We start from the raw sequence: 13,164 nt of genomic DNA, 5'->3' as shown, positions 1-13,164 counted from the left end.
AAGGATGCTGTGTTAGATGGCTTGGAAAATCCAAGCCTGTTAGTTGACGTTCTTGCTGCAGTAGGCAGGAGCAGGGTTTCTTCTCGGCCACATGCCTAGGATTTTTCAAGTGCAGCCCTTTTGAGCACTTCTGAAGCACGTGGGATTCCTCTATACAATCATGGCTTGGTTCTCCACCGTCTAGCTAGGCCGTCATTTGAATCATGCATTTTGTTGTCTTTTGTGTTTTGTAGACATTGAAGTCTGAAGCGATTGCTGAGCTGAGAGCTCCCTTGTGACCCAGAATTGCATTTTGTATAGAGATAAACTGGCACTTGAAATTATAAAAGATGAATATTTTTTTTTAATTGTTCTGTCTTTCTGCCCAGCTCTGTTTTACACTTTGGAGAAGCCATGATATTCTTTAGATATCCACAGAGTTACTGAATAAATTAATGTACAATTTGGAAAACAAACTCACTTTGTAGTTTAGTATCAAAGCAAAAGAGGCCTCAACGCTAACTGTATCTGCATAGCTAAGACCAGTGTAGCTCAGACATGTGCAAATCAAATATGTCTTCATCTTCTTAAATGAGTTTTCTCACTGATTTGCAGAATATCAGCTTGGTTCTTTATTATACAATATACAATTTCTGCAAGCCAGATATTCACCAAAGGTAACATTAGACACTGAGCAAATAATTGTTTCCTGTCACACTGCATTAGTAACTGGGAAGAAAGTGTTTCCTAATTTGTATTTGTGCAGAACTAAATATAGCTCTGGTGAAGCTTAACTTCAGCTTCAGCTATTCAAGTCCCTAAGAAATTCAGTACCATGTTTGTCAGTCACTGGGAAAATGACTTTAGACATTCTTGCATGCTTCTTGCCCTCCCACTTGTGAGTTTTATAATCTTAGGAACTTGAACATGAGGCTAACCAAACTCTCCGAAAATCCTGATAATCCTGGGTTATTGCTGTCTGCAGGGACTATTGCAGAGATTTTTTTTTTTTTTTCTATTAGGACTTTTATGATGGCAAGCCCCAGCTGCAACTCCCCCATTCCATATTTAACAAGGACAAGGTTAAATTGTCCTGTAGTTATGTTTTCCAGCAAAAACTGCTCTGATTGTTCACCTTAAATCTGTTCTTTATTACTTGTTCTACTCTGTAGCTGTTCTGTAGAGCTGACTGCATCATGCATAAGTTTTTAAAAAAACTGTTAAGAAGTATTCAGATTGGATAATACCAGTGAAATCATGCTGCGTACCTGGTAAGAAAAATGATGATGTGGAAAGGTATACTGAGTAGATCGTGTCTCCTCCCTGGGAAGCGTACAAGCTGATGTCTGTGCCTTGGTATCAAGTCTGGCAGCTGTGGGATAACAACCTTCGTGCTGCATCTGCACTGAAAAGGCAGCACCGCTTCCTGAGACAATGGAAATGCCAAATGCTGGGTTTTGGAGCTTGAGTCTTTTGGCTGGCATCTGGGAGGAGGATGCTTCCCATTCATCTCTTCCAGTGGGGATAGGTGTGAGCCCAGGCTTAAGGAATTAATTCCATTCCTTTGTTTTTATTTGAATTCACCAAGATAAGCTCATCCTCCCTAGTTGTCTCGGCTTGACAGCGAGCAGGATGAGCGTGTTTCAGAGGTCTGAGGGATCGTACATCCAGGGTTCATTGAGAGACCAAGACAGTACTTGATCATTCATCTGTGTCACTTCTTCAACCTTAAGTGTGCTACCAACTTGTGCGTTTTATCAGTGCTCTGCCCAATTTCATCGATGCTGTGCCCAACTTTATCATGTTATGGGTGATGCATATAATTAGGAGGAGGAGGGAACATGCTCGCTGTTGCTAGTGGGGAGGAGGAATCCTGTGTTGGCTGTCTGCCTGCACCTGTACCTCTTACCTTCAGAGAGATCCTTTGAGGAAGCGATCTAAAGAAATCCAAAGGAAGTTGCTTAGGTTTGTAGCAGCTTTCCTCCTGGAAGGCTGAGGTTTATTTATACTGTAGGATGTGACAGGCAATTCCTGGTGCCTCAGCTCTGTCTAAAGCGTGAGCGATCGCTGGAAATGTGAGTGATTGCATTAGAAGCTTTCCTCCCTGCAGTGGGGAGAGTGTTTGAGCTTTAACTTTCCCCTCATTGAGATCTTTGAAGTTTGGATCTTTAAAACCGTTCTCCACTCTAAAGACCTACTAGTGCAGTCATCATCCTTCCCATCTGAGACTGGCTGGACCAGGCTCCCTTCAGAGGCCATTAAAGCTGCTCGTTTCATCCTCCAGAGAGGTCGGCAGAGAAAGACATAAGTAAGTAATTATTCCCTGCTTCTCCTCCCAGTAGCTGAGTGAGCTGTGGAAGTTGAAACATCATTAAATCTCTGAGCAGTGTGGAGGGGCTGCAAGCCTCCACAGCCGGGGAGCTTGTGGCATGCAGCAGAGGGGAGGGCTGAGTAACAGGTGGTATTTAGAAACCAATTAATATTTGTGAATAACAATATGCTATTGGTAAGAAAACAAATCAGTCTGCTTGTGAATATTTATGATGATGACTTTCAACACTGCTTGGATTGTGCAGTGCTTTTCCAGCTGCCGCATCTCCTCTTGTGTCACAACATTTCACACCGGGGTGAAAACTTCTCCGCTGTGTGGAGCCGTGCTGGGGGGTGGCAACCAGCCGAGCAGCTCAGCGGAGTATTATACGCTTTTAGAAGAACATTCTCACCAGTTCGGTATTAGTGGGCCACTAGGTCCCAAACATTTAAAGTATTCTTTGCTGGTGGAGTAAGCCATGCGATTTAGCTTGAGATTTCATCCCATTAAGAGCCAAGCCATGCACAGAGATAATGCTATGTTTGAAGAGAAAGCAGGTGTTAAAGGTTGTTCTCCCTCTTAATGTTGTGTGCGAGTGTTTTACAGTAGATCAAACTTGCCTAATGTAATCTTCATAATGCTTTCATTTAAAATGCTCCCTGTGGTTTGTACTTGTGGAACTGAAAGAGCAGAATCTACTTTGGAGCTTGGTAGGGCGGGGTGTTCGATTGAACATATGTTCACACTGTCATTTGGGAAAGATGATAGGTTTTTAACCTCTGTCAGTGTTAGACTGAGGTATTTATGGAGCTCTATTAAAGCTGTGCCTAGGCAGCTAACCTTGTGATACAGGTTTCTCACAATTTGCCATTTTCTTGTGATAAATTGCGGCTTTTCTTGGCCTCTCCCAGTGCCTCTTGGTGTGTCATCCAGCATGGGAGCTTACCAAGAAACAAGGAATTCTTTGCTGTTGTCAATGCCACGTGAAGTGCTTATGGCTACTGGTATTGTCTGTTCCGTAAATACTGTCACGTAGATTGAAAAAGCAGGCTTGAAGAGTTTCAGAAAATACTCTTCTGGGCTTGACACACAGAAACTGGCAAAACCTGTGGTGGTAGCACTTGTGCTTTTGGTTGCAGAGGTGTCCAGGTGCAGCTGTAGGTGCTGAGCTCTTGTTCCAGGGTGCTGCAGCGTTGCACTCGCCGTGCATGGCAGGGAAGCTCTTGGCAGCCTCTCCGCTGCTCCTGCTGGCCTTGAGTTTAACCTGGGGGAGGGCGGGAGCTGTGTGTAATTTAGTGTGCTAAAATCCTATTGGTATGGTCTCTCTTTAGTCACTTTAGGCTTCTAACAACCTAAATTAGCATGAGGGAGGCTGCAGCGTGGTTCACGGAGGAGGTTATCTCCAGAGAGCTGCCATTACCACTTTCGTCATTGATGATTAAATTTTTTTGTTAATGTTTAATCCTCAACAGCAAAATGCCTAATGTTTATATGCCCTCTCCCTGTATAAGCAGAACATCTGTTTTATAAAGTTGGCTCTGACATCCAAAACTGAATCAGTGTAAAATTTTAAATATACATGTCAGACAAATGGATGCAAAGAAATTCAGAGTGTAAGTGATCACTTCAACGTGCACAGGTCCTGTTGTGGCAGGGGTTTCCAGGGGTCTTAAATTACATGTTAAGCACTGCTTGGTATGATTGAGAGTATTTTCTAACCTCATCTTAAAAGTCTTTGCTCTCCATCTTAATATTTCCAGTGTAGAAAAGTGTCCTGGTTTCAGCTGGGATAGAGTTAACTGTCTTCCTAGTAGCTGGTACAGTGCTGTGTTTTGAGTTCAGTATGTGAAGAATGTTGATAACACTGATGTTTTCAGTTGTTGCTCAGTAGTGTTGAGACTATAGTCAAGGATTTTTCAGCTTCTCATGCCCAGCCAGGGCACCTGACCCAAACTGGCCAACAGGGTATCCATACCATGGGACGTCCCATCTAGTTTAGGAACTGGGAAGGGGGGGGCAGGGATTCGCCGCTCGGGGACTGGCTGGGTGTCAGTCGGCGGGTGGTGAGCAATTGCCCTGCGCATCATTTGTACATTTCAATCCTTTTATTACTACTGTTGTCATTTTATTAGTGTTATCATTATCATTATTAGTTTCTTCTTTTCTGTTCTGTTAAACCATTCTTATCTCAACCCAGGAGTTTTACTACTTCTCCTGATTTTCTCCCCCGTCCCACTGGATGGGGGGGGAGTGAGTGAGCGGCTGCGTGGTGCTTAGTTGCTGGCTGGGGTTAAACCACGACAAAAAGATTTTTTTTTTTTTTTTTTTTTTTGGTGGCCTGATTCCCCTTCCTTTTCTAGCAAGACTGCCACTGTGGTGTAGCTGAGAATAGTTGACTTGAACTGCCCCTACTATGCAAATGCAAAATCTACTTATGCTTTTGGGAAAAAGGAGTTTTTAGTGAAAGACATCCGTCTGTACCATGGATGAGTGCAACTATATGTGTTAGAACTACAGGAAATTCTATAGGGCTTCTAAAGTATAAATTCAAAAGAAATGCATAAAAAGTGATATAACAATTAGCAGCAGAGACTGGTATGTTTAAGGGAGGATATTATTTAAATTGTTGGCTTACAGAAATTTCAAGCATTTTTATGCATTTAATAAAGGGTTGCCATTTAAGTACCTTAAGCATCCTTTTCTGTATACAACGTGTCCTGGGATTTAACAAGCCACTTGCTGCTGGATGGATTCCACTCAGATGTGATTGCCTTTCTTGCAACAAAGACTAGCTGATGAAGAGAGTGAAAAAAGCCAGTACCGAAATGGTCATCATGTTAGTTGTGGGGGAAGGGAGAAAACAGGTCTGTATAATCTATCTTCTATTCATTTAGTATGTTAGTCTTGGTCATGGGCATCAAGGGGTATGTGTGCATGCCTGAAAGAGGGCTTTCCTCAAATCCCAGGGAGCCTGGCAGGAGGTGCTAGGTTGCTTCTCTAAAATTGTGACCTGAGGGATGGAGACTGACAGTGTGGGACAGCTGAAGGTGGGAGAGGTGCTGGGGTAGAAAATTGGGACCCTGTATGAGAGGGGAAAAAACTTACAACATGTTGCAAACAAGGGAGCTTGCAGGGACAGAAGAAAGAGGGACAATATGGTCAAAGTTAGAAAAAACATACTGAGGAGCATTGTGCATAGATATTGGCAAGACCTCTGGATTTAAAACAGGAACATGCTCTGAATGACTGCAGTGAGTGCTGCCAGTGTGTGCCAGAAGTAAATATAGTAGAGTAAGCACTGCTACAGAGTCGTTGAAGTCAACGCTGCATAACATAAAATTGCATAATATCTTTGTTTGTGAAGGTTTTTAGAGCACAGTTTTAAATGGATCTGAGTCCTTGGAAAGGTGAGTGTATTCTGGTTCCCTGGTTTCCAATATGTCCCAGTCCGATCTGGCGGCAGACTGCCAGCAGAAGGGGTGAGCTTGCTGTTCCCCTCCTACCAGCTCTGGTGCTTGTCCAGCCGGCTCCTGAGCCGGTTCCACTCCCTGTGCCAGCAGGAAGGGAACTGCCCTCTCTCCCCAGATACAAAAAAAACCAAGGGGATTTTTGTTGTCCTGGTCAGCTCAGGTTGTGAGGGGTTGAGAGGGGGTCTCCAAGGCCTGCGTGTGTGAGAATAGGTGGAGGTATCTGTAAGTGTGTGGGGCAGTGGGCAGGCGGGCTGTCTCAGCCCTGTGTCCCAGCTTGGAGCTGGACTGATCCAGCGGTGTTCCTTCCCTCTCCCACCAAGGATGCGGTCGGTGCATGGTGCAGCAACCACCAGAGACCCGGATTTCAGGGCACTGTCACACTCTCTGAAAGAGCGCTGAAACTGTTTACGGAATGAGTACTCTGTAAATGATAAAGACTAAATAACACATTCTATGCATTTGCATAATTTTGAATCACTTATCCTTCTGAGGACTGTAGTCATTTGGCTCACGTTAAAGAACGCTTAACGGTGTAATTGAGCTCAAGCCGTTGGTTGCTGAGCCGAGTTGACTCTGAAGGTAGGAGGTGTGTTTTTGGGGAGACCATGCATGTTCCCTGTAATGTCCCTGGCACCATGGAGCAGTGCCCTGAGGGCTCGAAGCACTGCGGGTGGGACAGGCAGGAGGCACGGTCAGGGCTGTGGAGGGTCAAGATATCTTTCAGAAAGAGCTGGAGACCCGGAGCAATGGAAGTGGGATGTATCTTCATTGTGATAGCATGCAGGGTCGTGACCTTAGGAGGAAGAAGTTGTTGCTCTGAGCGGGGTAGGATGGAGGGGGTTACAAGCTGGAAATGCTGGAGAAACACATCTTTACTTTGTGCAGTCACAAGGTGACGGTGAGCCGCAAGGATGGCACTGGGCAGAAGCTGGTGAAGTGGGGTAACAGAGGAGGTAGGTATTCTCAAGAATGGGGAGTCATCTGAGAGCAAACTCCAGGAACTTGCTTGGTTTGGGCAGTAAAATGAACCTTAACAGGGAGGTGGTGTAATTCATTTTTACCGTCAGGGAAATAAACTTCAGGGATAAGGAAAAGCTGTTTAAGCTGCCGGATCAACGTTGGCATGAAAACAAATGGATAAAAGCTGTTCAGGAATAAATGTTACACTGAAAATTAGACCTCTTTTAACTATTGGAGGAACTCAGTTCTGCAGTAGGTATCGGATATAGAGACTGAGGAAGAGCATTGTCAGTACATTGGGGTCCGTTGCTGCGATTGGGGTTCTTGGACGTGATACTTGTAATGGAGGGCCTGAGCTAGTGATCTGTAAAGGAAAACACCTTTCCCATCTGCATCTGTATGTGGTGGTGGATTATCACGACTGCATCGTGTCCAGGTGGGAAAGGAGAAACTGTCCCTTGCTGTCATGGTTTTAAAAGTGTTTGGATGGGAATATGTGCTGAACCAAACTGCTTTTGCCCCAGGATGGAGAATTTGCGTTGTTAAATGAAGTTTTAACTTTTGCTTTACATTTAATCTGTGAATGTCTTTGCTGTTATGGTCACTTATGACACTTATTTTTATGTTTGTTTTTTCTTTCCTAGGTATTTTTATGGCCTCTGTCACAGTGGTGTCTCAGTGTCTCCCAGGCATTTATGGATTTATTCTGAGAACGTTCCTGTGAGGTAGGGAAACATTATCACCTTCATTTTACAGACTGGGAACTGAGGCATGGGGGGGATAAAGGTTGCAGGAGGAGTCAGTAGCATAGCCAGCAGTCAAATGCTGATTGCCAGCAACTTCTTTATTGTCCTAATCCCAAGCCCAGCTACCTGTCTTTGGGTTTTTCCTTGCTTTGTTTCTTTCCTTCTTTTTTTTTTTTTTTTCCTTTCTTTTCCCTGGTCTGAGTTTTAGCAGAAGCAATCTGCAAGGGGCTGGGAGGACCTGTGGAAAATATGATTAGGGTTACTCCTGTCCTTTTTTTAACATTGTTACTTATGAGTTGAAATGCCTTTCTAAAAATATCAGCAGATCTGTTTATGTTAAATGATTAACATGTTTAGACTTTCAACAGATAAGCTGTCATGCTTTTTTGAGTCAGTAACTCCTTTATCCTACCTGTCTAGGCTTGTGGCTGTTGAATTCTTACCCTGCCTAAGCTAATGCCATCCCAATCACCTAAAGCAATGCCAAGAATTTCATCATCCATGCAAAGATCTGATTCATGTCAAGACAGGTGTAAAGTTTCTCAAGCACACTTATGTATAATTAGTTTAACTTTATTTTTCAAAGGTCTTTCCAAGCCAGCTAAAATTGTCAGCTTTGAGCTCCCAGATTCTCCCAGAAATTGGATTTCAGTGCCTGATTAGTAATGCTGAGCCCTTTCAGAAGTATCGCAAAGTTCCCGATACATGTGCGCGCACTGAATTGCAATTTACATCATAAAATACAGTATCATGAATAACAGCTTGAAAAATGTCTTTTTTTTTCCCTTCAAGTAAGGAATTTTTAAGATAGGTCTCCCTTGAGCCCTTCTTTCCCTTCAAGTTGGTATTTAAAGTGTGACTTTTACTACTTAAGGAATTTTCTTAGAGCTATGGCAACATTATAAATTACAAAGACACCAGCAGGCTCTGACAATTAAGTATTTTTATTGTATATTAAAATAAGCAACATTATTAAAATGATAACATTGCAAAGAAATATTTAATGCCATGTTTCTAATTTTGCAATCTGTAAAATACACACGTTGGATTACATTTATGCTCTTTATTAATGTATATTACGTGTCTTTGTGTCCCCAAGAATGAAGCCCTAATGACTCACGAACTGTCTCAAAGTGTACTAAATAAGATTAAAGAGCTGGCCAGTGACCTTAACAGTCAATTAGGCTATGCATTACTCAGCCCAGTATTTGTGGAGTGTAGAAGGGAAGCGAAAACTCATTAGCTAAGATGCTGATGCTTGAAACAAACAAGATTTCTCTAAAACCAGGAACTGGTCTTGTTGCTTAAGTGGAGATCGAAGCACTTGCAGTAGGTACGTCTTTGCGTATGTGTGTTTGAAAGTACTGCTGGTGTGGTCCTGGGGAGTTGTCCTGGTTTCAGCTGGGATAGTTAATTGTCTTCCTAGTAGCTGGTACAGTGCTGTGTTTTGAGTTCAGTATGAGAAAAACATTGATAACGCACTGATGTTTTCAGTTGTTGCTAAGTAATGTTTAGACTAAGTCAAGGATTTTTCAGCTTCTGATGCCCAGCCAGCAAGAAAGCCGGAGGGGCACAAGAAGTTGGGAGGGGACACAGCCAGGGGAGCTGACCCAAAGTGGCCAAAGGGGTATTCCATACCATGTGATGTCATGTCTAGTATATAAACTGGGGGGAGTGGGGGCGGGGGGATCACCGCTTGGGGACTTAACTGGGCATCGGTTGGCAACTGGTGAGCAATTGCATTGTGCATCATTTGTATATACCAATCCTTTTATTATTATTGTTGTCATTTTATTAGTGTTATCATTATCATTATTAGTTTCTTCTTTTCTGTTTTATTAAACCATTCTTATCTCAACCCGTGAGTTTTACTTCTTTTCCCTGATTTTCTCCCCCATCCCACTGAGGGGATGGGGGGGAAGTGAGTGAGTGGGCGGCTGCGTGGTGCTTAGTTGCTGGCTGGGGTTAAACCATGACAGGAGTGAAGAAAAGCCTGCTAGGGAGCTTTTGAGCTCAAAGCCTTTTGGAACAGATCCTGCCAGGCGGGGATGGCATCGGGTCAGGCAACAGCAGGTGCAGTAGGAGATGGTGCTCAGGTTTTGGGATGTGCCACCTGAGAGATTATGCAAAGACAGCACAAATGGGAGGGCTGGTTTCAGAAACCTCGTGTTTCACAGAAGTAGCAGGGCAGGGAACAATGTCTTGGCGTGGCATATTGCATGCTTAGCTTTCCTCAAAGGTGAGCCCAGGGCTGGCAAGATTGCGTTTGGATGCATGCGGGAGTGTGAGCAGAAAGGCTGTCATCTTTAGGATGACATTTAACTAATCGTCTGCATGTAGTTTTATATTGCGTTCAGAAGCATCTTAGAGCAGTCCTAGACTGAGGATCGCCGCTCCCCTTGGAAGACGCTACGTGGTGACAAAACTGAACCAAGAGCAGGGACAACAAATGTGATGCGGGAGCTGAGCTGGCAGCTGGTCATGCTGCTCCTCAGCAAAACAGTGGTCCTTGAGGGCTTCTTGGTTTTGTACTGCTTCTTTTCTGCTATGTGCAGTTATGTATGCTTTCAGCTGACCCTGAGAAGTTCTATCGTTCTTAATGTAAACTCAGGTTTTAGGAAATAAAAGATGACAGACTCAGTCCATACAAAATGTAGCTGAAAGTACGGTTTGAGTGGCATGCAGTAACAACTTTTAAAGTAAATCAGGGTTTTTTCGAACTTAAATTGGGCAGAATCTTTCTGATCTAGGTCATAGTTTATCTGTAGGGTTTTCTTTTAAAATAATTTCCTTAATAATGTCCATCTGATTTGTGGGCAAGAGGCAGGGGAACCTGGAAAAAAAGTGTACTTTTGCTGTTCAGATGAATGGGAGAAGAAAGAAAAGGAAGCCTTTTCAATCATGTCAGGCTGAATCTAAAGCATCAAGGAATGATGTTGCAGGAGAACCCCTGAAGATAAACTGTAACCTAGATTAGCAGAATATGGATTAAGTTTTCAGGAGTTTGGAGACTGCAGTGCATCCTGAAGGAGTCTTCTGACATTCATTTAAACTAAAATTGCTGTGTGGTTGCTCTTTCAGGGATGTAAAAAAATACCTAAAGTTTCCATTTGAATGTTACAGTCCTGAAGTTAATAAATTGATTAAAGTGAAGACTGCTTGAAAAGATTAAAAACCCCAAACTCGGGATTTTCCATTTGACCTGGCTATTGCTAGGGAGGTATTATATATCTGTGTGATTATGGTTTGGGGGATTTTTATGCATGCACTGTTACCACTGAAAGCTGGATACTGGAGTCACAGTTAAAACTGAGACTTCTGCACGATTAGTTTTCTTCATTCTGACTTTAAAGTATAGGACAGTTGTCATCAGGCCACACTGTACTCTTATAATTCTTTAAATATTTTTAACTTCTTTGCATTTTGGAAAATGTGTTGTGATACCGTGTTCTAATTTAAGGGGTGTTTTCTGTCATGTAGGTTATGTATTTCTACAAAATGTTGGCAAAGAACTTATGTGATTCAAAGTGATTTGATTGTGTGTTAATGCCACATTGGCCAGAACATATTAATACTTAATGCAAAACAGTGAGTTACCTGTAATATAGTGAACAGTATTTTCTGCCTGTATTTAAATGACATCCTCGAAAGGCATTGGCTGAATTCATTGGCGTAGCTCAGCATTCTTTATGTATAGCTATATATGTGGGGGTTTTTTTGTTTTTTTTTTTTTTGACTTAAGAGTCTTTACAGGTCTTTTTATCTTACAAGTGAGTGCTTTACTATATTGGAGCCCAAAGGCCATGACTGCTGGCCTTTTACCTGGTTTTCACATGGCGTGTGTTGAAGAATGCCTGTGGAGAGGGAAGGGTGGGGTTTAAAGCTCCAAATCCAGACTGGTAAAATTCCCTCCTGCTTTGAAGGTATATGCTTTAGCTGTCTCCAGGGATATATGTTTTTAAAAGTGTGCTTATGAAAAAGAGCATCAGCAGAAGCTGGAGATGTTACAAGATTTAACCTTATTTGCAAAATTGAACATGAGCTTTTGCCCTCTGGTCTTTTTAATTTCCTTTTCTATTATATAATCACTATATTGGTAGGTGGGGTTTTTTTTGTCATTTTACCTATTTTCCTGGTTTTGGCTGGTATAGAGCTAATTGTCTTCCTAGTAGCTGGTATAGTGTTACGTCTTGGATTTAGTATGAGAAGCATGTTGATAACACACTGATGTTTTCCCTTGTTGCTAAGTAATGTTTAGACTAAGTCAAGGATTTTTCAGCTTCTGATGCCCAGCCAGCAAGAAGTCTGGAGGGGCACGAGAAGTTTGGAGGGGACACAGCCAGGACAGGTGACCCAAAGTGGCCAAAGGGATATTCCATACCATGTGACGTCATGCCCAGTATATAAACTGGGGGAAATTGGCTGGGGAAGGGGGGGGCAGATCACTGCTTGGAACTGACTGGGGATCGGTCAGCAAGTGGTGAGCAATTGCATTGTGCATCATTCGTTTTGTATATTCTGATCCTATTATGATTATTATTATGATGATTATTATTATTATATTGTTGTTATGATCATTATTAGTTTCTTCTTTTCTGTTCTGTTAAACCGTTCTTATCTCAACCGATGAGTTTTACTTCCCCCACCTCGATTCTCTCCCCCGTCCCACTGGGTGGGGGGGAGGTGAGCAGGCGGCTGCGTGCTGCATAGTTGCTGGCTGGGGTTAAACCATGACACCTATTTAATTAATTTAGCTATCTGAGGGTTATGCAATAAAAGCAGAATCACCATAACTGGCAACGTAACTTCTGTCATCCCACGGAGTCAGCACTTGCTTGCGCTCTGGTGCAGTGGGTTTGAATAGCTGCCACCCCGTGTGTGTGTTTTCTAAACCCGAGACAAGTGCTGAACTTGTTAAAAATACATGCTACATAAGTTAATGTGCATAAGGAGTTTTGATACTGAGATCTTCTTTGAGGATACATTTACCTCTAATTAACTTGGTTTCATTCTATCTACTATCAGCATAGGCTTGGCTGAAACCAGCCAGTATTGGTTAGATTTTGGGTTCGAAGTAGAGCCCAATGGGATGGTGGATTAAAAACCGTGCAGTTGTGACTGTGCTGGGGTTCCCGGTGCTTGTTCCAGCTTCCAGGGCTGTGCCAGGCACAAGCACCAGCTGTGCCGTTTCTGGGGGCAGAGTGCCACACCAAGCGGATACGCATCCTGTTGTACTCTCAGGCAAAATTTGGGATTTCTGAAGAGGCCCGCAATAATGAGGTTTGCTGAGCTGTGATTGAACAATTGCGTGATACCAAACTCCTCTGACTAAAATAGAGTCTGAATTTTTCCACTAATAGAATATGGAACAGCAGCAGAGACTATCAGTATTTCACTGGTCTGGCTTTTCTCTCTGTTCATACCTTCTTTCTGTTCATCATTAACTCAGGGATGATTTCCAAGGATTCTGCTAATTATAATGCGTTTTTCAGGGGAGTTAGGCAGAAAGACAGGGATTACTGGTGGTTGCATTTGTAGTGAGAACAAGTACGAGCATATGTGGGTTGGAAATACTGGGTGGGTTTTTTTGGCCCAACAGTGTTGGAAATCAAGCTTTGTTATTATGTCCAGTAAAGCAGGTTTCACTGAAAGCTGATTATAGTATCTTGTAAGAGAAGGTTTTCACTGCTACCAATCT

The 13,164-nt window shown here is 42.9% G+C and overlaps 1 protein-coding gene across 13 annotated transcripts in view; it reads left to right on the top strand.

Moving 5' to 3' along the window:
• The window catches only part of PTPRF (protein tyrosine phosphatase receptor type F), a 392,972-nt gene that overhangs the window by 86,843 nt on the left and 292,965 nt on the right, over nucleotides 1-13,164 (top strand). For all 13 annotated transcript variants that reach the window (XM_069788950.1, XM_069788945.1, XM_069788949.1 and 10 more), the window contains exon 2: nucleotides 7,365-7,445. The gene's annotated coding sequence lies outside the window, so the exon portion shown is untranslated. The remainder of the gene's footprint in view (nucleotides 1-7,364; nucleotides 7,446-13,164) is intronic.

Source organism: Haliaeetus albicilla, chromosome 8, assembly GCF_947461875.1.
Source record: "Haliaeetus albicilla chromosome 8, bHalAlb1.1, whole genome shotgun sequence".
Classification (NCBI taxonomy): domain Eukaryota; kingdom Metazoa; phylum Chordata; class Aves; order Accipitriformes; family Accipitridae; genus Haliaeetus; species Haliaeetus albicilla.
Note: the sequence above shows the minus strand (reverse complement) of the source record. Positions and strands in the feature narration are given on the sequence as shown.